This window comes from Ovis aries, chromosome 2 (assembly GCF_016772045.2).
Source record: "Ovis aries strain OAR_USU_Benz2616 breed Rambouillet chromosome 2, ARS-UI_Ramb_v3.0, whole genome shotgun sequence".
In the NCBI taxonomy this organism is placed as follows: Eukaryota; Metazoa; Chordata; class Mammalia; order Artiodactyla; family Bovidae; genus Ovis; species Ovis aries.
In genome coordinates this window covers 233,723,891-233,746,794 of record NC_056055.1, presented here as the reverse complement: position 1 = coordinate 233,746,794, position 22,904 = coordinate 233,723,891, and the positions used below count along the sequence as shown (strand labels likewise).

Sequence of the window (22,904 nt, the reverse complement as noted above, 5' to 3'; positions counted from 1 at the left end):
ACCATACTCAAAGCAAGTATGGTATGCCATTGAGTATGAAATGTTTCCTGAAGCATCAACTCAGTGAAGTTTCTGCGTACCTGTGGGGTGTCAGGCACTACAAATGACCCTGGTTCTGTCCTCAGAAAACTCATGTGCGGGAAAGTGAAAGTATAAGTTGCTCAGTGTCCAACTCTTTGGGACCCCATACTGGAGTGGGTAGCCTTTCCCTTCTCCAGGGGATCTACCCAACCCAGGTACTGAACCCAGGTCTCCCACATTGCAGGCAGATTCTTTGCCAGCTGAGCCACAAGGGGAAGCAAAATGAAAACACTACTGAAAGTGCACGGAGTTGGTGCCTACAGTAAGAAGGGGGCTAGAGAGTTTGACGGTAAAGCCCTGAGCTGAAACGGGAGGGCTAAGTAGGAGCTGGCTAGATGTATGTGCATGCAGAGCATTCCAGAAAGAGACAAAACCAAGTGTAAAGATACACAATCAAGACTAAAATGAGAAGAACAAAGGTTCTCTATGTCTAAACATGTTGCAGGGACCAGACTACAAAAGGCTTCACACTGAATAGCACGTATTTTACCTGTAGGGATGGAAACAGGTTCAAAGATTTGAGAATAACATAATCAGAACTATATTTGATGAGGAGTCAAGGGTCAGCCTATTGCTCCTTTGAAGATAATCTGTTTTTTTCTCTAGCTGCTTTTGAGATTTTCCCTTTGGTTTTCTGTAACTTCATCTTGATGTATCTAAGTTTGAATTTTTTTAAATTCTACATATAATCATTGGTCATAAGTCTGAAGTTTGGTAACTCAACTGTTGTGGGAAATCGTCATCATTACCTTTACATTTCACCTTGGCTCATTTTCTCTCTCATCTCCTTTCTAGGTCTTATTTAGACCTCACTCTATCCTCTATGTCTCTAACCCTCTCCCTCTGCATTTCCTATTTGTTTTCTCCGTGCTTTACTCTGGATAACTTCTTCCTACTGTCTTCCAGTTTGTTAATTTTTCTCTTCAGCTTTATTCAGTCTTCTGTTAAATTTATCCATTGAGTTCTTCTCTCAAAACTTTTATTAATATACCTTTCCTCATCCACTGAGTTTTAAATTTCATTAGTTATGTTTACTTCTAGAAGTTTTATTTGGCTCCTTTTTAAATTTGATATGTCACATTTCAGTTTCCTATTCTTTGCAGATATATTCAAGCTTATCTTTTATTTCCTTAAACAGTAGCTTTTATAGATGGCAATGATTCCAATATCTGATGACATCTATGAAGGGCTGTTTCTGTTGTCTGTGGTTGCTGATGATTCTTGCCCTTGAGTATGGTTTCCTTGGGTACCTGGTTATATTTATGTGCTGGTTACTGAATAATTTGAGGCCTAGGCTGAAGAAACCTTCCTTTTGAAAGAGTTTCCACTAGATTTTGCCAGATACCCCGAGGCACAACCAACCCATAAACCGATTCAAGACTCGATTCCTTGGTTGATCAAGTCAGCTTGAACCTGGGCTGCAATTCCACAAGAGAACTGGTATGTTTCAGGTCTACCCTCAGTCTGATAGTGTAGTCCTTTGGGGTCCCAGTTTCTTTTGAGAAATCTAGGCTTTATTTCTGTCTCCTACAGCTGCTGGGCAAATCTGCACTCTTGCATGGGTTCTCCATTACAATTTTAACATGGTAATGCCTGCTGCTGCTGCTAAGTCACTTCAGTCATGTCCAACTCTGTGCGACCCCATAGACGGCAGCCCACCAGGCTCCCCCGTCCCTGGGATTCTCCAGGCAAGAACACTGGAGTTGGTTGCCATCTCCTTCTCCAATGCGTAAAAGTGAAAAATGAAAGTGAAGTCACTCGGTCGTGCCCAACTCCTCGTGACCCCATGGACTGCAGCCTAGCAGGCTCCTCCGTCCATGGGATTGTCCAGGCAAGAGTACTGGAGTGGGGTGCCATCGCCTTCTCCAATGGTAATGCCTATGAGCTCCCTAATGCTTTAGGAAGAAGGCTGGGTTGGGTTTGGTCTTGGTTTTGTATTTTATCCAAGTGTTTTTTGTTGTTTCAGTACGAGGGTTGCATGACTGAGTAACCGTCAACCATTACTATCAACAGAAAGTCACTAAGGTTTCTATCTTAGAAATATTTTTCAGGTGGCAGCGTAGAGCCTAGAGAGCAGTGACAGGAGTGAGAACAGGAGAGGGACACCAGTAACCTGTGCAGGAAATGCAGCAAGGAAGTTTCTTATGAGAGCAGGGAAGGTACTGTGACAGTGCCCAGTGGTACATTAAGCAGAAGCACAAGGGATGGAGAGAAGAGCCAGGTACTGTCACACTGATTCTCAGCAACCCCATGAGGGAAGCATTACTCTTCTGGTTTTTAGAGCAATCAGCAGTTCACAGAGGTAAAATAACTTATCCCAGGGTTCATCCAAGGAGATGGTTAGTAGAACCCAGTATGACTCCAAGTCTAAAGTCTTCTCATCACAGTATGACAAGATCTAGAAGAAAGACGGTGAATATGGGTGGGTTCCAATGAGGAGATAGGAGGGTTGCCAAAAACTGTATAACTCACCGAAAGATACCTCTGGATTTTAAATTTTAGAAGGTGCCAAATGATAAACAGCTCTCTAAATAACTTCCTCCTTCCACTCACAGAAATGACAAGAGTGGTTAAAAGCATGAGCTTTGGAGTCCCAAGACCTAAAATCAAACCTAGGTCCTAAGATCTTGAACTTGTAACTTTGAACAAGTTACTTCCTCTCTCAACTTCCTCCTTTGGAAATCAGGAACAGTACACGTGAGTTATGTTTACATGTAGTGTCCTGGCAGAAAGTACATTAACAAAAATTGTTAGATATCACTATTAATGTTGCTATTGTCATAGTCATTATCATTAGCTCTTGGTAGTAAGTTCTGAGTAAATCCAACCCTGTTACCCTGAACTCAACTGACTGGACAGGGACTGGTATGCAGGACAATGGCAACACTACAAAATGGGTCACATCTCCTCATCTGTAAAATGTAACCCATCTTATAGAGTTAGTGGGAATAATAGTAAATGAAATTAACATATATACAGTGACTAGAGCACAGCATGCACTCAGTAACTGCTATACAATATGTATCTAAATTGTCTGTGCTTTTCTGTACACTAGGTGCATTCTGTAAGTAAGGAAGGAGAAGAAACGGTGCTATGTTGGTAGGCAGAGGCTAGGTCAACGTCATGAAGTTTGGATTTATCCCAAAGGCAATGGAGAGCTAGGGAAGGAAGCATACAGAGGACTAACATGACATGGTTTAATCAGCTCATGGTTTAACCGGTGGCTGTATGGGAAACAGATTTAGAAGTGAAACTGGAGGCAGAAAGGCCAGGTAGCAGGTGACTTCAATAAATCAGACTAGTGACAAAAGCAATGGAGGATTCCAAATAGAGAGGTATTTAAAAGGCACAACTTACCAGATTATTCAGATGCTAGTGGGAAACTGGAGGCTGGGGAGATTACATGGGGTAGAGTAAGGAATGGGAACGGGCTTCCTTATGGCTCAATGGTAAAGAATCCACCTGCCAATGCAAGGGATGCAAGAGACGTGGGTTCGATCCCTGGGTTGGGAAGATCCCCTAGAGGAGAAAATGGCAACCCACTCCAGTATTCTTGCCTGGGAAATCCCATGGATAGAGAAGCCTGGCGGGCTACAGTCCATGGGGTCGCAAAAGAGTCAGATATGACTCAGCAACTAAACAACAACAAGGAATGGGAAAAGATTGCCTCATTTCCTTGTAATAGATGTTCTCAAAGTATAGTTCCCCGACCAGGAACATCAGCATTACCTGAGAACTCTTAGAAAGACAAATTCTCAGATCCCCACCCCAGACCTACTGACTCAGACTCTCCAGGGATGGGGCCGAGCCACTGAACACACCTCCCAGGGGACTCTGATGGCCACGAAAGTGCGGAACCACTGCTCTAGACTACTGTATGATGACCAGCTAGAGGAAGAGTCTTCAGGCAACCAGGCAGGGACCTAAGTGCAGGTGAGTTTGAGGTGATGGCTATGAGATCTGATGCTTAAGAGATAGGTCTGGGTGGGAGAGAAAAAAGAGCATATTACACGTGTACATAGGACAGATGAACAAACAGACCAGTTCCCTTGGAAATGGTTCAGAATCAGAAGGGAAGAGAGTCTAGAGCACAGTGGTTCTAGGAACAGCAGCAGGAACAGCACTAAGAAAGCACAAGTAGAAGAGTCTGCATGTAGGGCATGATCAGAAAAGGTAGGAGAACGATCAGGCAAATGCGAAGTCAGAGGAGCCAAAGAAAGCAAGCCTCTCAATAAGGAAAGTGTGGTCGGCAGGGTGTACGTGGTGACAAGGTCACAGGAGGAAATGGAGTGAAGCAGAGCACGGGGCGTGGGAACTGAGGGGTCGAGGGTGTGTGTGCACCAGGCTCCGGAAGGCTGGCTGTGAAGGTGGGCGCGGCACAGGGTGGAAGCTGTGGGGGAGAAGGAAATCACAACAAGGTTCCTTTTATGCTTTTAAGATAAGAGAAGCCTGAACACAGTTAATTGCTGATAGGAAAGAATCAGTAAGGAAGGCGTGGTTGAAGAGGGCACCATGAAGAAAAGGAGGGGACCCTGGGCAGGAAGGGATAGGATCCAGAACCAGAGGGAAGGACTAACCTCAGGCAGCAGGAGAGAGAGAGGCCGCCTTCCCGGCATCAAAATAAATCAGGTGGGGGATGAGCCTGGACACAAGCCAGTTGCTGTCTGGCGCTGGAAAGTTGAGGGGGTTCCAGAGGGGAAGCAGGCGGGCAACAGCTCTTGTTTTTTGAAACACAGAAGCCAGCTCACCTGCTGAAAAGTGCTAGGGGAGGCAGAGGATACCTACTACGTTCAGAGCTAGGTTCCACAACCCCAGGGGAGGATTACAAATGAATGGCATCCTCAAACAGCCGCCCTGAACATGCTGGGCACCGTGTTCCATGAGCTCAAAACAGTGACGGTAACTAGTTACTGAGCACCTGCGGCACACGTCTGGCACTGGGTTAGGGGACTTATATGCCCTCCCACATAATATTCTCCAATAATCCAATGAGGTGGGCATGTTTATCATGCCAATTTTAAAGAAGAGGCTCTAAAAGATCGTTTAGGAACTGAGGATCACAAAAATTAAATAACACGCTTGCTTGTGGATACCAGCTAGGAAATGACAAGGGCAGGTTTCAGTCCTCAATCTTACCCTCTCCCCATGATGCCTAAGAACCTCCAAGATTTGAACAGCATTAATGGAAGTGATTAGTTGCTGCAGTCCATGGGGTTGCAGAGTCAGACACGATTGGGTGACTGAACAACAACAGTGGGAGGGAGAATGAAAAAGAAAACATGCTTTTAGAGGGATGTGCCTGAATAAGATACCAGGAGAAGTCGATCAGCTGCTGGGCCCATCCTGAGTTTGGGTGACTATGGGATATAAGTGTGACTATCTCCTCCACTCAAGCTGGAGATCCAGTTCTACATCTTGGGGCAGAGGATGGAATTATCAACCAGATGATAACACTGTCTGAAAGTAGACAGATGTGTATAGACTGGAAAAGAAGGATTTCACATAAGAGTAACAAGATGAAAAAATGAATGAAAAGAATACTAACACTCCAGCATTAAAAGGAAAAAAACAAAATTCCTTCGGCAACCAGTTCCCTTCCTTGTTCTAATTAATAGACTGATGAGAGATGAAGAACGGGGGGACTCACTGTGGCAGGACCTGGTCACCCTTCTCACCAGGCTGACCATGCAGATACACTCAGGTTCCTGAGTTGAAGCTGTGCCCTGGATACAGTGACTTTGGGGGCCCAAACTTGAGTTCTTCACAGGGTCCTCTCAAATGGGGCTTTGCACCAATTCCCATTTCCAGCTGTTAACTGTATTAATTACATCATCAACATCGCTTTTCTTTGAGCACGCTCTGCTCCAAATCTTTCCCTTGCCTTAGGAGAAACCACTTTTAAATTTCTCTCTACTAAAGCTTTAATTGGTTTTGAGCTTCATGGCTCCCCAAAGACCCAAAATGTAGGCACACATACTTATGTGCTCCCATCTATAGCTGGCTTTGACTTACTAATTCTGCATTTTTCCCACAGATGAATGACTCCTCCAAGTTTAAGCTGACTTCCATCTGAGTTTTTCTTAAAGGGACCAAACTTGACCTGTTACTTTTCAGTACCTGAAATAACATTGTCTGACTAATGTTTCTTTACCTGCCTTCTAAAGATTAGCTATCCATCAAAACTTCAAAAACTGAAAAAGGTGCTGTGCTATTGTAGAGGGTAGAGACTGGCCTCAAAGCATGGGAAGCTAAAGAAAATGAGTTTTGCTGTGTTTTGAGCCCAGACCCCACATACAGCAAACATATATATATATATGTATATCATGTTCTAAGTCCCTTAAAGCACATGTGACATTTCATCCTCTTGAACATTTCCAACAGGGATAATAAGATGGAGCTCACTGCTTGGGCAAAAGGGAAGAATTAAAATGCTGCTTCTAAAGAACCAGCCCCCTTTATCAATTCAGTTGTTATTATTAAATACCTAAAAATGGCAGGGCTCCAAAATAATCATTACCAGGCAAAAGAAAACAGTTTAACGAAGAAAAAAATTCTTAGAGGTTACGTCATTCCTGAGAGCCATCAAGCCCCCAGCAAACGGAACAATGCACCACTCAAAAGTAGCTAATGTTTGAAGCTTCTTTAATGGAAAATTGCTTCTCCTTAATAAGGTAACAAGAATAGCTCTAAATGCAAATCAGGCAGGTCACTGCTGCCAGGTTATACAGATTCGGATGAGTCACTGCTGCTGATGCCTAATTGGCAAATCTGAAGGTTTGATAATGGATCCTGTGTGGCTGCTACGGAGAAAAAGGATTCAGGTGTTAGACAGGAGAGTAACCAGTTTGGTCCTTCTTCAGTTTCAAAGGAGGAAAGAATAATCTTTTGCAGAACATTTCCTGAGTACAAGACTTTGTTCTGGAGGTTAGAAGTAGATGAAAGGTGAGCAAAAACAGTTATATGAGGGAAACAAAGAAAATATTCAACCCCAATAATATCAGTCATGGAAAGTGAACTGAAAAAAAAAAAAAAAGTAGCTATAAAGAAGAGTCACACAGAGAAAAAAAGAAGTCACAGAAAGGAAAGATCACACATTTAGTTGGAAGAAGTAAGTAGAGGCTCATGGGGAAAACCTCTTGTGGACTCTAAAGAGGGCCCCCAGGGACCCTCACACCTCCTGCTCTTCACACTATGACACAACTCCCTCCTCCCTCTGAGAGAGGCAGGACGATGACTTGCTTCTAACCAACAGAACACAAGACAACATGGTTCACTTCCATGGTTAGGTTCCAATAGGGTGTAACTTCCACTTAATAACAGACTCTGTCCCTTGCTGGATCTGATGAAGCCCGCTGCCATTCAGAGAGACCCATGGCAGCAGCTGGCAAGGAAACAGGTGCTCAGTCCAAAAGCCCACCAGGAACTGAGGCCAGCCAACAACCACATAAACTTGGAAGAAGACCCTTCCCCAGTAGAGCCTTCAGATGACCAACACCTTGACTGCAACCTTGTGAGAAACCCTGAAGCAGGACTGCGCTGGGCCATGCCCAGAATCCTGACCAAAGGGGAACCTTGTTTCCTCTACTCACAATACTTAGGATTCCAACTGTATGGGTTTCCACACCAAGCAAGTCTCCAGTCCTCTGCGGACACTGCCTGCTCGTTCTACACTTTAATTCAGTCCTGACACAAACTGTCTGGGATTAGCACAGGCATCACAGGTGAAGGGCTCAGTCCCACTAAACTGCCCCTGCCCACTTTAGACACCAAACACAAGCTGTGGGTCTCCAGATATCCTACACTCTGAGTTGGCCACAAATGGAGGGGTTCCCATGGCCCCACGCTTAGGCCTGATAATCCGTCGTCATTATGACTGATGAGTCATCACAAAACCCAGGGCAGCACTTAACTTACATTGACTTGCTTAGTATAAAAGATACAGCCAGAGAGGCCTAGAAGGACCCCAAGCACAGCAGCTTCTGTCCCCATGGAGTCGAGCAGTGCACCACCCTTCCAGGACGTGAATGTATTCACCAAGCCATAAGCTCTCCAAACCCCACAGTTCAGGACTTTTTATGGAGGCTTCACCACGTAGGCATCAACAATTATTAACTCAACCTTCAGTTGCTCTCTGCTCCCTGAAGGATGGCAGTAGGGCTGAAAATGTCAAGCTTCTAACCATTGTGTGAAACGGTTAGAATCATTTCATGAACAACCCCAGTCTGAACTATCCAGGAGTCTACCAAGACTTGTCACATAGAACAGTAAATGCTCCTACCACTTGGGAAATTCCAAGAGATGTAGGAGCTCTGTTAAGATGCTCCTATTACCACCATTACTTGGGAAACTACAAGGGTTTTAGGAACTCTGTGTCAAGGAACCAGGGTCAAAGACGAAATATGAGAACAAGCACCCCTATCACTCAGGAAATTCCAAGGTCTTTAGGAGCTCTACATCGGGAACCAGGAGTGAAAGTCACTCAGTCATGTCCGACTCTTTGCGACCCCATGGACTATACAGTCCATGGAATTCTCCAGGCCAGAATAATGGAGTGGGTAGCTATTCCCTTCTCCAGGAGATCTTCCCAACCCCAGGGATCGAACACAGTCTCCCCCATTGCAGGTGGATTGTTTACTAGCTGAGCCACCAGGGAAGCTGGTCAGGAGCCAGACGCAGAAGCCAAGTACATATTTCTTACTATGTTCCACTGACCTACAGTGGGATAAGTCAGTGGGACAGGAAGATGTGAGATAGTAAACATGTTCTATTAAGCCACTAAGCTTATGGCAAGTTTGTTACACAGTGATAGTTAATATACACTTCAAATGACAGTTGACATTAGAAGCTTAGAGGAATTTTCAGAGGAAGAGTTGGGGAATTAGGCAGCATTCATGGCTAATGAATGAGTGACTTGACTTTGCTCGACAAAGTCGCTCGACATGACTGAGCGACTTCACTTTCACTTTTCACTTTCGTGCATTGGAGAAAGAAATGGCAACCCACTCCAGTGTTCTTGCCTGGAGAATCCCAGGGATGAGGAGTCTGGTGGGCTGCCGTCTATGGGGTCGCACAGAGTCGGACACGACTGAAGCGACTTAGCAGCAGCAGCATGGCAGAAAAGAGGAGGCATGCAGACACCAAGATGGAAGAGGGAAGCGGGTGTTCAGGGACAATATAAGGTCCAGTTTGGTTGGAGGTGAGGTCTGAGTGGGCAGGAGCAAGAACATAAGCTGGAGAGACAGGCAGGAGGCCCCAGATGGACAAGGACAGCCGTAAAGAGCCGTTAGAGCTCATCACTGACATCATGCGGCATGAGAACCTCTACAGGAAAACTCATTTGACACTTGTTGCTTTAAGAGGCAACAGGCTTCAAAAAAAAAAAAGATTTGGAAAAGGCCCACAACTCAATGTTACGCTTTATCCCTTTCAAGGTATTTTCCCTTCCATTACCTCATTTGACTTATGTAAGAACCCATGAAGAAGTCAAGGCAGGCATCTCAAGTGCTTTTTTTTTTTTTTTTAACAAATTAGGAAATTTTAACATATAAGGAAATTTTTTTTTTAGCAAATAAGGAAAAGCACTAAGAGGCAAGAATGACTGACGAAAGCTTTTGTTCAATACTTTTTTGTTTCCTACTAAGAGCACTGCCACATTTTGTTGGCTCCTCCTTCCCTGGTGGAGATGCAAACAGGACTGGCCAGACAGGTCTGGATCCTGGCCCCAATGCTCCAGAGTGGGCTCAAGGAGCACTTATACCTGCAATAGTAAGTACAGGGAAACCTAGGTGAATTGCAGAATTGAGAATATAGTAGTTCAGTCTGCAGAAGCGGATATTAAGAGAGCCTTGAAATGAGGAGGGTAGAAATGAACATCAGCTCCCAAGCCAAGCCTATCAAGTTCATACTCGACTGCTGCCTCTGGCTCAAGCAAATGAGTCAGAGTGGAGGGGACTGGCCAGACAGGGGTCAACTAACTGGGGGCAGAGCTGAGAGACTTCACTAAGGCAGCTGAGCTTGACTCAGGGGCCTAGTGAAAGGTGTGCAGGGGTGGGAGGCTGGTTCCACTTAAACTGATAGAGGTGACTCATTCATTTTTGAGGGTTTTTTTTTTTTAAAGCACTATCTGAAAACCAACCTAGACAGCATATTAAATAGCAGACATTACTTTGCCAACAAAGGTCTGTCCAGTCAAAGCTATGGTTTTTCCAGTAGTCATGTATAGATATGAGAGCTGGACTATAAAGAAGGCTGAGTGCCAAAGAACTGATGCTTTTGAACTGTGGTGTTGGAGAAGACTCTTGAGAGTCTCCTGGACTGCAAGGAGATCAAACCAGTCAATCCTAAAGGAAATCAGTCCTAAAGATTCATTGGAAGGACTGATGCTGATGCTGAAACTCCAGTACTTTGGCCACCTGATGAGAACTGACTCCTTGGAAAAGACCCTGATGCTGGGAAAGACTGAAGGTGGGAGGAGAAGGGGACAATGGAGGATGAGACGGTTGGATGCCATCACCGACACGATGGACATGAGTTTGAGTAAACTCTGGGAGCTGGTGATGGACAGGGAAGCCTGGCGTGCTGCAGTCCATGGGGTCACAAAGAGTTGGACACGACTGGGCAACTGAACCGAACTGAAAGGGGAAACCGATGTCAGAGAGATGAGTCATAAATCTGCAGAGTGGCAATGAAAGGGTCTCCATCAAAGCAAAAAGCCAAATGAAACCTTATGAAAGCAGGTCAAACACTAAGCTACAAAAAAGGCTTCACTACTTGACTGAATTAAGTCGGCATATGCTGACGAGAGGGGTGGACGAGGAAGGGTGTCTTAATGGGGCCTTCCCTTCTTGGAGTCTGAGGACCTGAAAACTAACTTCACAGACAAAACTGCTCAGAATCCCAGGTCGAGCTAAACGGGATGAAGACATTAACCATCCCCACCTGTAATGATTCTCACTTTCCCAGTTCAATAAGTACAAAACTAAACTTGTCTCTTTCAAGCCATTCTTTCAAAATAATGGTTAAATGCAAAAAAAAAAAAAAAAAAAAAAAAAAAAAGCCCCTTCCTGAATAATTTGAAAGTCGCTCAGTCGTGTCTGACTCTGTGACCCCTGGGACTATACAGTCCATGGAATTCTCCAGGCCAGAATACTGGAGTGAGTAGGCTTTCCCTTCTCCAGGGCATCTTCCCAATCCAGGGATCGAATCCAGGTCTCCTGCATGGCAGGCAGACTCTTTGCCAGCTAAGCTACAAGGGAAGCCCAAGAAAACTGGAGTGGATAGGAATAAAAGTTACTTTAAATAATTGTGAGAATCAGTCTTTTTTAAAAAAATAATCTTTAATCATTTGATATTCATTAAGGTAAGAGAAACATTCCTTCATTTCTAGAAAATAGTCATCACTTATTTCTATATACTTTTCTGTTAGGCCCCGTGCAAGGCTCTCAAAATCTTTATCAGAGTTACGTACCAACCACCACCCTTGACCCTGAGTTTTCCATATCTACCAGCTCAGGCCTTGGTTTATAGGATAATGACTACTTCAGGTAACTCCAACTGTGGACCATCTACCCAATAATCTCTCCTATTTCCCATAGCTTTAACTAACAATATTCAGATTTAGAACTCGAATCAGTCCTCCTCTGGGTCTATATTTCTATTTTCAATCACTCACTGAATGTCACAACCTGAATGTCCCCCATACAACTCAAATTCAACACGTAATCAGAATCTAGATTCATCGTCCATCTCAAACCTGGTCTTATTTTTCTCATTTAAGATGTCAACACCTGTGCAGTTGCCTAATTAGATATCAAGTTAGTCTCATTCTTGAGTGTTCCTCTGCCTTATGTCCCATATCAGATCTACTAACAAACTCTGTCAATTCTGGTTCCAAAATGTCTTGCCTCCCTATCCCTTCCCTTGCATGCCAGCTGCCTTTGCTCTCAGCCAGGTCTTCAAACATCTTAACTGGTCCCAATGCCGTGCCCCAATCTCTCCCCTCTTCCTTACAATCAGTCTCCTTTCCTTAACAATGCTGGGTGACTTCCCATTACCCAGATCTCTTAGCAAACACAGATAACTGGACGGAAGTTCACCACAGCCTGTTTCTCTATCCTCCTCTCCAGACTACCCCTCACCCTCCACCCCATGCATCCTGTGCTATTCCCTAGAGTCCTCAAGCTGTGGAGAAAAAAATCTCATGGGTCCCTGGCCAGCCAATGTATTGATATGACTTAGGTCAGATGTCCACTCAGTATCCAAATAAGTCCTGGGGACAGGGCAGAGCACATTGACCACTTTAGTAAAGGCAGTTCCCAAGGAAGGGGAAGAGGGCCGTCAAGATCCAGAACACATGTCTGTTTCTTTATCTCCTCTCATGGAATAATTTTACCTCAAGGACAAGCATCTGGATTTTACTCTTCATTCACCTTTCTTTACCGAGGAAGTGGCAGGATGCCTGCCTGGTCGTTCCCTCTGTATCTGTCTGAATGCTTAGCTGAGATGACAGAACATTCCACATAAACTGGCTTATATCTCAAAGGTGATTCACTGGATAATGAAATTAGAAGTTCAGAAGGAAGGCAGGCCTCAAGTCAGTTGATCCAAGGCTCAGCCCAGTGATGGTTGTAGAGGCCCAGAGTTTTTTCTGCTTCTTCACTCTTCTCTCCACGACACTTGGCAAGTCATAGGAGAGCTTCCAGTACCAATCAGGGATATGTGTTTCGTGTTCACATCCATCAGGACACTATTTACATCCCAGAATTCTAACAGGAGTCACCCTGATTAGACAGCTTAGGTCATGTGCCTACGAGAAGAGGAAATGGTATGACACCACAATGTGCCCAATGCAGTAGTCACAAACCACACTGAGCTATTTATTATTAAAGTAAAAGTAATATAATTAAAAATTCAGTTTCTCAGTCACATATCTCAAGTGCTCAACAGCCACACGTGACTAAGTGGCTAGAGAGAATACTGAACAGTACAGACAGTCCTATCGGCACAAGGTGACCAAGCAACTTAACCAATTGGTATAAGGCAACTGAAACTCAGCAGCTGGGGTCAACTTAGCTCAAAGTCCAAGGAATTTGGGGAAAGGGCAGATGTCCAGATGAAAATCTGGGTATATAGGCAAAAGGGAAAGAGGGAAATAGACTCTAGGTGGGCAATGAACAATGCTCAACAAATTCTTGTAGAAAGAAATTAAACTGATCTGGCATGATTTGCTCTTCAAAAAATGTAACCCATTTGGAGAAATTATCTGTTGTAATTAGAGGTATAAGGTGTTTTTCTTTAATGAACTCACTAACTTCCTGTGGGACACTGGACATGCCAAGTAACTTCTCTGAGTCTCAGTTTCCTCGTCTGTAAAACAAAAGGGGTGAACTAGATCAGTTGTTTCTAACCTTTTAATCAAAGCAGAATTTTGTACAATACATTTTAAATTAACTTTTGCCTCAGATCTCACACTTTGAAGTGTTTTTAGTAACTTACATGCATCAAAAATTAATGTTATCCTACTTCTTAATCAAAAGGATACAACTGTTCATTAGAGCCTCTGATCAGCAGGAAAAGTCTGTATTATCATGGTGGGCTGGTATCATTTGTATCAAAAGTAAAATAAGTTGACCTTGCCGTCTTACTTAAAGTAAATGAACTATTTTCACTTACTGTCATGAAATAGTGCTCCACGGGAAGCCCCTGGGGTAGACTAACACACGTCAAGGAGAGTCCTTGATCTTCTAGGACTCAAGTAGGTCCAAAATTTTATGATGTCTAATGTAACTGTAAACAGATATGATTCTTGTCACTAGCATGGACTTGCCTAACCTGAAAAGTACCAGAGAGGGGTTTAAGTAGACATACTTGGAAGAAAGATTCCAAGGATGACTGGAAAAAGGAAGAAAATGATACCATCACACAAAGATATTGATCTGTAAGCACCCCAAAAGTAGATTATTAACTAATCCAGGTAGGCAAGTATAAAGCTAAAAGTCAAACAAGAGAATTAGGAATGTAATACCACAAAAAATGTTAAAAGAACTAGGGGGCAGTGGGTGGCTCCAGAGACCTTCAAGTCTTCATTCACATCTACTTGGGAGAAGGGCAGGCACACATAGAAACTGACTGCTAGAGGCCCGGGAACTTCTGTTTCTCAGTAACAGCATGAACTGCACTCAATACAGACTACGTCCTTTTATTTAAATTTCTATCCCAATAATTCAGTGTTTAAGTGCTAGCAAAAAGGTTGACAAGCATGCCTATTCCTAGGTGCTGTAAGGAATGGATTGGAGCAGAGTACGTTCTATAAAATAAACTACTTGTAATGTTAGAAAAATGTTCTGAAGCTCCAATTTCCCAGGTCCAGTGAAACATCAAAGAGAAAATAGGTAGGAGTGACTCGATAAAAAAATGGAAAGAGGAGAAGGTGAAAACAACAAGCCAGAGAAAGAACTGGACAAGCTCTAGGTATATTTCAATAAGGAACAAATGCAACTGTTATTATTTCAACATTCCTCATGGTTTTCTATCTTTGTTAACCTTTTTAATCACTAGGTATTTCATGATTTAAAAATTCTTTTAAAAATACCCACATTTCTCAAACAGCTGATATAGGTAGTGTAGGCAATGTGATGTAGGTAGTTGTAGAATATGACCCAGCAAGCAATTCTACTCCTGAATACAGTAGTAGTATATGCTGGTAGTAGAATATGCTGGTAGTAGTATATGGTAGTATACTGAATACAGTAGTAGTATATGCTGGTAGTAGTATATGCTGGTAGTAGAATATGCTGGTAGTAGAATCAGTTCAGTTCAGTCACCCAGTCATGTCCGACTCTTTGTGACCCCATGAATCACAGTACACCAGGCCTCCCTGTCCATCATCAACTCCCAGAGTTCACTCAAACTCATGTCCATCGAGTTAGTAATGCCATCCAGCCATCTCATCCTCTATTGTCCCTTCTCCTCCTGCCTCCAATCCGTCCCGTCCCAGCATCAGAGTCTTTTCCAATGGGTCAACTCTTCGCATGAGGTGGCCAAAGTACTGGAGTTTCAGCTTTAGCATCATATGAACCAGCAATTCTACTCCTGAATACAATTCCAACTGAACTGAAAACAGGTACTCAGATATTTGCACACCAGTGCTCATTTTTACAGTACATTTAGTATTCTGGCCTGGAGAATTCCATGGACTGTATAGTCTATGGGGTTGCAAACAGTCTGACCCAACTGAGAGACTTTCACTTCCACTTTTCCCTTTCACTCAGATACCTGCACATCAAGGCTCATTTCGGCATTATTCACTATTCAAGAGCCAAAAGGTAGAAGAAAAACAGTGTCCATTAACATGAATGGATAAACAAAATATATATTCAACATAATGAAATACTACTCAGTCATGAAAAGGAATGATATTCTCATACATGTGACAACATAGATGAATCTTGAAGACATTAGACTAAATGAAATAAGCCAGACACAAAAGGAGAAATATTGTATGACTCCATTTATATATGCCATATCGAGAATAGACCAAAACAAAAAAAAGAATAGACCATTTAAAGAGAAGAAGTAGATTAGTGGTTAGCAGAGGCTGGGGTGGATTAAACAGGGAGTTACTGTTTACTTGTTACAGAGTTTCTGTGTAACATGATTTAAAAAGTGTGGGCATAGTACTAGATAGTAGTAATGGCTGTTGAACATCATGAATGTAATTAGCAGGACTGAACTGTAAACTTTAAAATTACTAGAAAGGCAAATTTTGTGCTGTATGTATCTTATCACACACACGGAAGACTTTTAAACCTACAAGAGTTTCTTATGGAGTCTGTAGGGCAGGGAGCAGTGTGCTGCTGCTGCTGCTGCTGCTGCTAAGTCACTTCAGTCGTGTCTGACTCTGTGTGACCCCATAGACGGCAGCCCACCAGGCTCCCCCATCCCTGGGATTCTCTAGGCAAGAATACTGGAGTGGGTTGCCATTTCCTTCTCCAATGCATGAAAGTGAAAAGTGAAAGTGAAGTCACTCAGTCATGTCCGACTCTTCTCGACCCCATGGACTGCAGCCTACCAGGCTCTGATAATATTTATTTCTTTCAAGAAGGGAAACTCAGGTGGCAGGAGAGAACAGGTAGGCCCTGCACTCTGAGAGTCCCTTAAAGTAACCCTTAGAATCGAGGGGTTCTCTTCAAGGAAATAACTAGACACCAATGATTCTTTCAATTACATTCCCGCCCAAATTATGACGTGAAATTCAACCCACATTTCCAACTACACCTAACTCCCTCAGACTTAACATGTATAAAGATAAAAGTAGAGATTACAGACAATAAATAAAAATAGGAGAAATAAATCTCTACTAAAAAACAGACACATCACTTCCTAGTGTAATAAAAAAATTACTGGCAAACGGAAAGGTTTGATTATAGATGCAGAGGAAATTAATTGAAAAAAACTTTGTACAACTCTATTGTAAAATATTAATATTAGAATAGGTGCTAAAATGTATAATTTTCTTGCAAAATACAAATTATCAACATTAACACAAGAAGAGGGGAAAACCCTACAGAAACAAACAATCATTAGACATGGAAAAAGATGCCAGATAAAGTCTTAACCCATGTTTCAACCTTCAGTGCTTTAAATGGTTCAAGTACCAGGAACACTTTATCCTTCTCAATGCTATTCTAACTGCTCCAAAGCAGTGAGAAAAAGAAAGACTCCCAGTTCTTCCCGCAAAGTTAATAAAGCCTGATACCAAGAAATAGGGCTTCCCAGGTGGCTCAGTGGTAAAGAATCTGCCTGCCAATGCAGGAGATGCAGGTTTGCTCCCTGGGTGGAGAAAATTCCCTGGAAGAGGAAATGGCAACCCATTCCAGTATTCTTGCCTGGGAGATCCCACAGGCTACAGTCTATAGGGTCACAAACAGTCAGACACAACTGAGCAACTGAGCACATATACACACACACCAAAACACAACAAAGACTGCCTAGTAAGAAGAAACTCACATCTTGTATTATAAACCCAAAAATCAAAAATAAACATTAGCAAACAGAACTGAGCTACATGTTAAAACATGCTATACACCATGACCAAATGAGGGTCATGGTTGTATGAGGGATTTAAGAATTATTCAATGTTATATACATCATCAAGTAAACAAGCCAAAGGGGAAAAAATGAAATCTTGAAAGAAGCTCAACAGGCACTTAAAATAAAAATTCAATATCCATTCCCATATAAACTTTAAGTAGAAAAGAAAGAGGACACTTGGTTAACTAGGTCTCAAGCCAACAACCAGCACAGTGCTTGATGGCTGAATACTGGAAGCATTCCTATTAAAGTCCGGAAGAAGGCATTCACCACCATTATGTAATACAGTTCTTAAAGTAATGGCCAACGCAATGAGGTAATAAATGAAAAGCATAAAATTAGAATGGTAAGGGCAAAATTATTTGTAGATAAAATTGTTTTATACCTAGAAAATCAAAACCACCAATGAGAAAATTATTGGAAATATAAGAGCATTCATTAAGGTATCTATTTTAAAGAGACAAAACAACACCAATAGCTTTCTTATTGTATCAATGATTATATGTAGGAAATTGCTGGAAAAATTTCCTTTCAAATTAATACTAAAAAACACAAAACACTCATTGGCTTTTTCTAAAGTACAATAATGCTATAAACTATTGAACATTTTAAGAGGATGTAAAGATTCTGCAATTCACACTGTGAACAGGTGTGATAAACCAAGACATATACAGACCACACAATTGAGCAAAAGGATTGAGGCAATAACTTTTTATCCAAATTATTTTAAGTACCAATACATGGACAAAAAACCATTCCAATAACCACAAGAAACTAAGGAACTGAAGCAGTGCTGCATTTCCTAACAATATATAATTAAAACATTCACTAAAGTCTTGTTCAGCATCAACTATCAATTTCAATAGCGTAAGCCAGTGGTTCTACAAGTGTGGTCTGAGATTCTGACAAAGGATTCACAAGGTCAAGACTCTTCATAATAATACTAAGACATTATTTGTCTCTTTCACTCTCATTTTCTCATATTTGTAAAATAAGGATCAGTAAGCTAAACTGGCCCCACAGGCCAAACCCAGGCATGTCCAGTCATTTACATATTCTCTACATCCACTTTCAGGCTACAAAAAGAGTTAAGTAGTTGTGACACAGAAGTCTATCTCTGGGTATCCCACAAAGCTGGAAATATTTACAATGTGGCCCTTTACAGAATACCTTTGCTACCCCCTGCTCTAATGACTACTGGAATGTGTGCCGATGTATCCTGTGTTTTCTAGAATTTTCTAAGGTAATCAATTTAAAGTATAAACAAGCACATTTTAGATGTTACTTCCATTTTTTGCCTCTGGATTTTGGCTATTGTTTTATCTACTATAATCTCATTAACCTCACTAATACCCAATTTTAAATCACTATTTTAAAATCTGAAGTTTTTCTTAAATGTTGACTTGTGTACTTATAGAAGCAAATACACTTATTTTGCAATATTTTAAAGCTTTCTTAGTTTTCATTTTAAATACAGAAATATTGATAGATATAACCTACATACGCAAGAGCACCTTGGAGTCTTCAGTAATTCTTAAGAACATAGAAGTATCCTGAGACCAAATAACCTGAGAATTACAGGTTTAAATAAGTTGTAAGTATTTCCAGCTTTGTGGGATACCCAAAGACAGACTTCTGCGTCACAACTACTCAGCTCTTTTTGTAGCCTGAAAGTGGATGTAGAGAATATGTAAATGAGTGGACATGACTGGGTTTGGCCTGTGGGGCCAGTTAAGCTTACTGATCCTTACTTTACAGACATGAGAAAATGAGAATGAACTGCAGCAGAATACACATTCTTTTCAAGAACACAAGGAACACTCTCCAGGATAAATCACATGCTACACCACAAAACAAGTCTCAACAAATTTAAGAGGACAGAAATTATATTAAGCACTTTTTCCAACCACAACACTATGAAACTAGAAGTCAATTACAGAAAGAAAAATGGGCAAAGAACAAACATGTAAAGACTAAACAACATGTTACTAAAAAACCAATGGGTCAACGGGGAAGTCAGAAAATACCTCAAGACAAATGAAAATGGAAACAACTTCCAAACTCTATTGGATGCAGCAAAATCAGTTCTCAGAGGGAAGTTTATAGTAATACAGGCCTTCCTCAAGAAACAAGAAAATCTCAAATAAACAATCTAACCCACCATCTAAAAAGAAGAACAAACAAAACCCAAAGTCAGCAGTGGTAAAGAAATAATAAAGATCACAGAGGATATAAAATAGAGATGAAAAACCAACAGAAAAGATCAATGAAACCAAGAGCTGTTATTTTTTTAAATAAATAAATAAACAAAATTGATAACCTTTAACCAGAACCACCAAGAAGAAATGAGAACTCAAACAAACAAAATTAGAAATGAAAGAGGAACAATAACAACCAATACCACAGAGATACCAAAAAAAAGTCATAAGGAAATACTACAAACACTTATACACTAACAAATCAGATTACCTAGAAGAAATGGACAAATTTCTAGAAACATACAAACTGCCAAGACTAAATCAAGAAGAAACAAACAATTTGAACACACTGATTACTAGTAGTGAAACTGCATTTGTAATTTTAAAAAATTCCCAGCCAACAAAAGTCCAGGACTGTATGGCTTCACAAGGGAATTCTACCAAACATACAAAGTACTAATATAATATCCTCCCTGAACTAGTCTAAAAAAAGTGAAAAGGACAGAGTACCCCCATGAAGCCACCATTATCCTAATACCAAAACCAAAGACATGACCCAAAAAGCCCTACAAGCCAATATTTGGGAAGAACACAGAGGCGAAAATTCTCAACAAAATACTAGCAAACCAAATCCAACAATATATAAAAGGATCATATACCGTAATCAAGTAGGATATACTCCAGGGACACAAGAATGGGTCAATATCTGCAAATCAATCAATGTGATACATTAGCAAACAGGATAAAAATCACATAATCATCTTAATAGACACAGAAAAAATAGTTGACAAAATTCATTATCCACTCATGATAAAAATTCTCATCAAAGTTGGTAGGGAAAGAATATATATCAATATAATAAAGGCCATTTATGACAAACTCTGAGCTAACATCACCCCCAATGATGACAAATGAATTCAGTAATGTTACAGGATACAAGATTAATATATAGAAATCTGTTATAATCACTAATTATAAAGTATTTAGGTCCTAGCACATAGCTAATGCTCAATAAATATCAGTGATTATTATTTGTAACTACATATATGGTTAGTATGTATACAAAAATATATCCAGGCATATCCTAGATATGGCAAAAGTCGTATTCAGAGGGAAATTTATAGCTTTAAAAGCATTTCAAAGGAAACAAGAAAAGCCGCAAAGACTTATTGAACTGAGGAAGTTGGGAAGGGACTTCCCTGGTGGTCCAGTGGTTAAGACTTTGTGCTCCCAATGCAAAGGGCCAGGTTCAATCCCTGGTCAGGGAACTAGATCACACATGCTGCAACTAAGACCTAGTACAGCCAAATAAATTAATTAAATAAAAAGAATTTTTAAAAAAAGAAGTTGGGAAAAGGGCAAAAAAGGAAACCCTCCCAAATAAGGAATTAAGTGACTATGATAAGGGTAAATATCAATGATACAAAGAACAACATCCCATCAACAATAAACAGAAGAATAACACAACCAAAAATCATGCTCCTTGAAAAGATTAACGTGGGTAAATTAACAAGATGGCGCTAGTCAGGCTCTCTCACCCCACACTCTCAGGCCCTCTCGCCCCATGTTCTGTAAACAATGACTTCGCATGGTCGTGTAATGGCTGAGATTACTTACAGCACGGTACATGCACATCACAAGGCACTCGCTTGGTCATGGGCTACTTTGCGTGGAATGCCAGTATGAACTGCATCAGGGCTACACTGGAGCAGCATCATGGTTATGTTATATGAGGTCACGTTATGGCTTCGTTATTACGTTATGGTTATGTTGTGGCTGCTGCTACAGCTGCCATGCCAGCCAGGAGAGAATAAACATGTCTGCAATTCCTATGGCTCCTTGAGTCTCCTTCCAGCCTATTAGCTTGCAACAGTGTGCATGGTGTGAAGAGCAAGACAACTGGCATCACAAACAGGATTAGCCACACAATTAATAAGATGGATCTTTGGCAAGCAAGAGTTAAGAAAAAAGAGAAAAGGGTCAAACAATTAAAATACATAATGAAAAGGGAGGCAAAAGTACAGACACAAGGAAATTTTTTAACAATTAAAGAATATTAACGGGCTTCCCTGGTAGCTCAGCTGGTAAAGAATCCACCAGCAATGCAAGAGACCCTGGTTTGATTCTTGGGTCAGGAAGATTCCCTGGAGAAGGGATAGACTACCCATTCCAGTATTCTTGGGCTTCCCTGGAGGCTTGATTAATAAAGAAACCCCCTGCAATGCAGGAGACCTGGGTTCAATCCCTGGGTTGGGAAGATCCCCTGGAGAAAGGAACAGATACCCACTCCAGGATTCTGCTCTGGAGAATTCTGTGGACTGTATAGTCCATGGGGGTCATGAAAAGTCAGACAGGACTGAGCAATTTTCACTTTCAATGAGTATTAGGAATATCTATGTGCTCATAAATTCAAATAGATAAATTGCCCTTAAATTATGCCAGAATTGGCACCAAAAATAGAGAGAGAGATTAAACAGACCAATCAGTATAAAAGAGACTGAAAGAGCAACGATCTCACCTTCTGAAAAACAGCAGGTGCAGATAATTTTACAATGAGTTCTACCAAATTCTAAGGAACACTTAATTCCTCTCTTATACAAGCTGTTCCAGGAAAATAGTAAACAGTCAAAAACTGATCAGGACACTTCATGAAGCTAACCTATGATAAGAAAATGATAGGGCTATTCAACATAATACAAAAAAACCCTACACTATATATTACCTAAGTAAATCTAGTATTATATTTAAAAAATAAAAATATATCAGGATTAAGTAGGACTTATCCTAGGAATTCAAGGATGGTTCAACAAAAAAAATAAATTTAAAGGAGAGAAACCAAATAATACTCTCAATCAGCGTAAAAAATTAACTTCATAAAGTTCAGCAAAAGGTAACACTGTGGAGTTAATAAAGGTTGTGTGGGATATGTGACCTCAGGACAGGGAAAAACTAAAAAAACTATAAAGTATTTGATTAATTTTACTGCAGTAAAACTAAGAAATTTTGTTCAATGAAAACACCATAAAGTTAATAGATGAATGAATAAAGGACAGAAAAACAGAAGTTGCTTGCAATGCCTAAAATGGAAAAGGGATTATTATGGAGAATAGACAAGAAATTCCTGCAAATCAACGATAGAACAGTAACTCTGATGGAACAACAGGCAAACAATATGAAAAGGCAATTTACAGAACTTAATCTCTAGAGGATAAAAACTTAAAAACTGTTGGCAGGAACAAGAAAACAGAAGACACCTCATAGGTGTGGAGAAAAGGGAACCCTCCCACACTGTTGGTGGGAATGTAAATTAATGCAGTCACTATGGAAAACAGTATGGAGGTTTCTTAAGAAACTAAAAACAGAGTTGCCATATGATCAAGAAATCCCAAGCCTGATCATATATCCAGACAAAACCATAATTCAAAAAGATACATGTACCTCTATTGTTCACAGCAGCACTGTTTACAAAAGCCAAGACATAGGAAGACAAGTCCATCGACAGATGAATGCATAAAGAAAATATTGTGTACACAC

At 41.1% G+C, this 22,904-nt stretch overlaps 1 protein-coding gene and 1 non-coding gene across 9 annotated transcripts in view; one reads left to right on the top strand and one right to left on the bottom strand.

The window, feature by feature from the left end:
• The window catches only part of DIS3L2 (DIS3 like 3'-5' exoribonuclease 2), a 357,732-nt gene that overhangs the window by 222,549 nt on the left and 112,279 nt on the right, over nt 1-22,904 (bottom strand). The window lies entirely within an intron of this gene.
• TRNAG-CCC (transfer RNA glycine (anticodon CCC)) lies at nt 20,567-20,638 on the top strand. Its single transcript has one exon. It is a non-coding gene; the product is annotated as a tRNA-Gly (tRNA).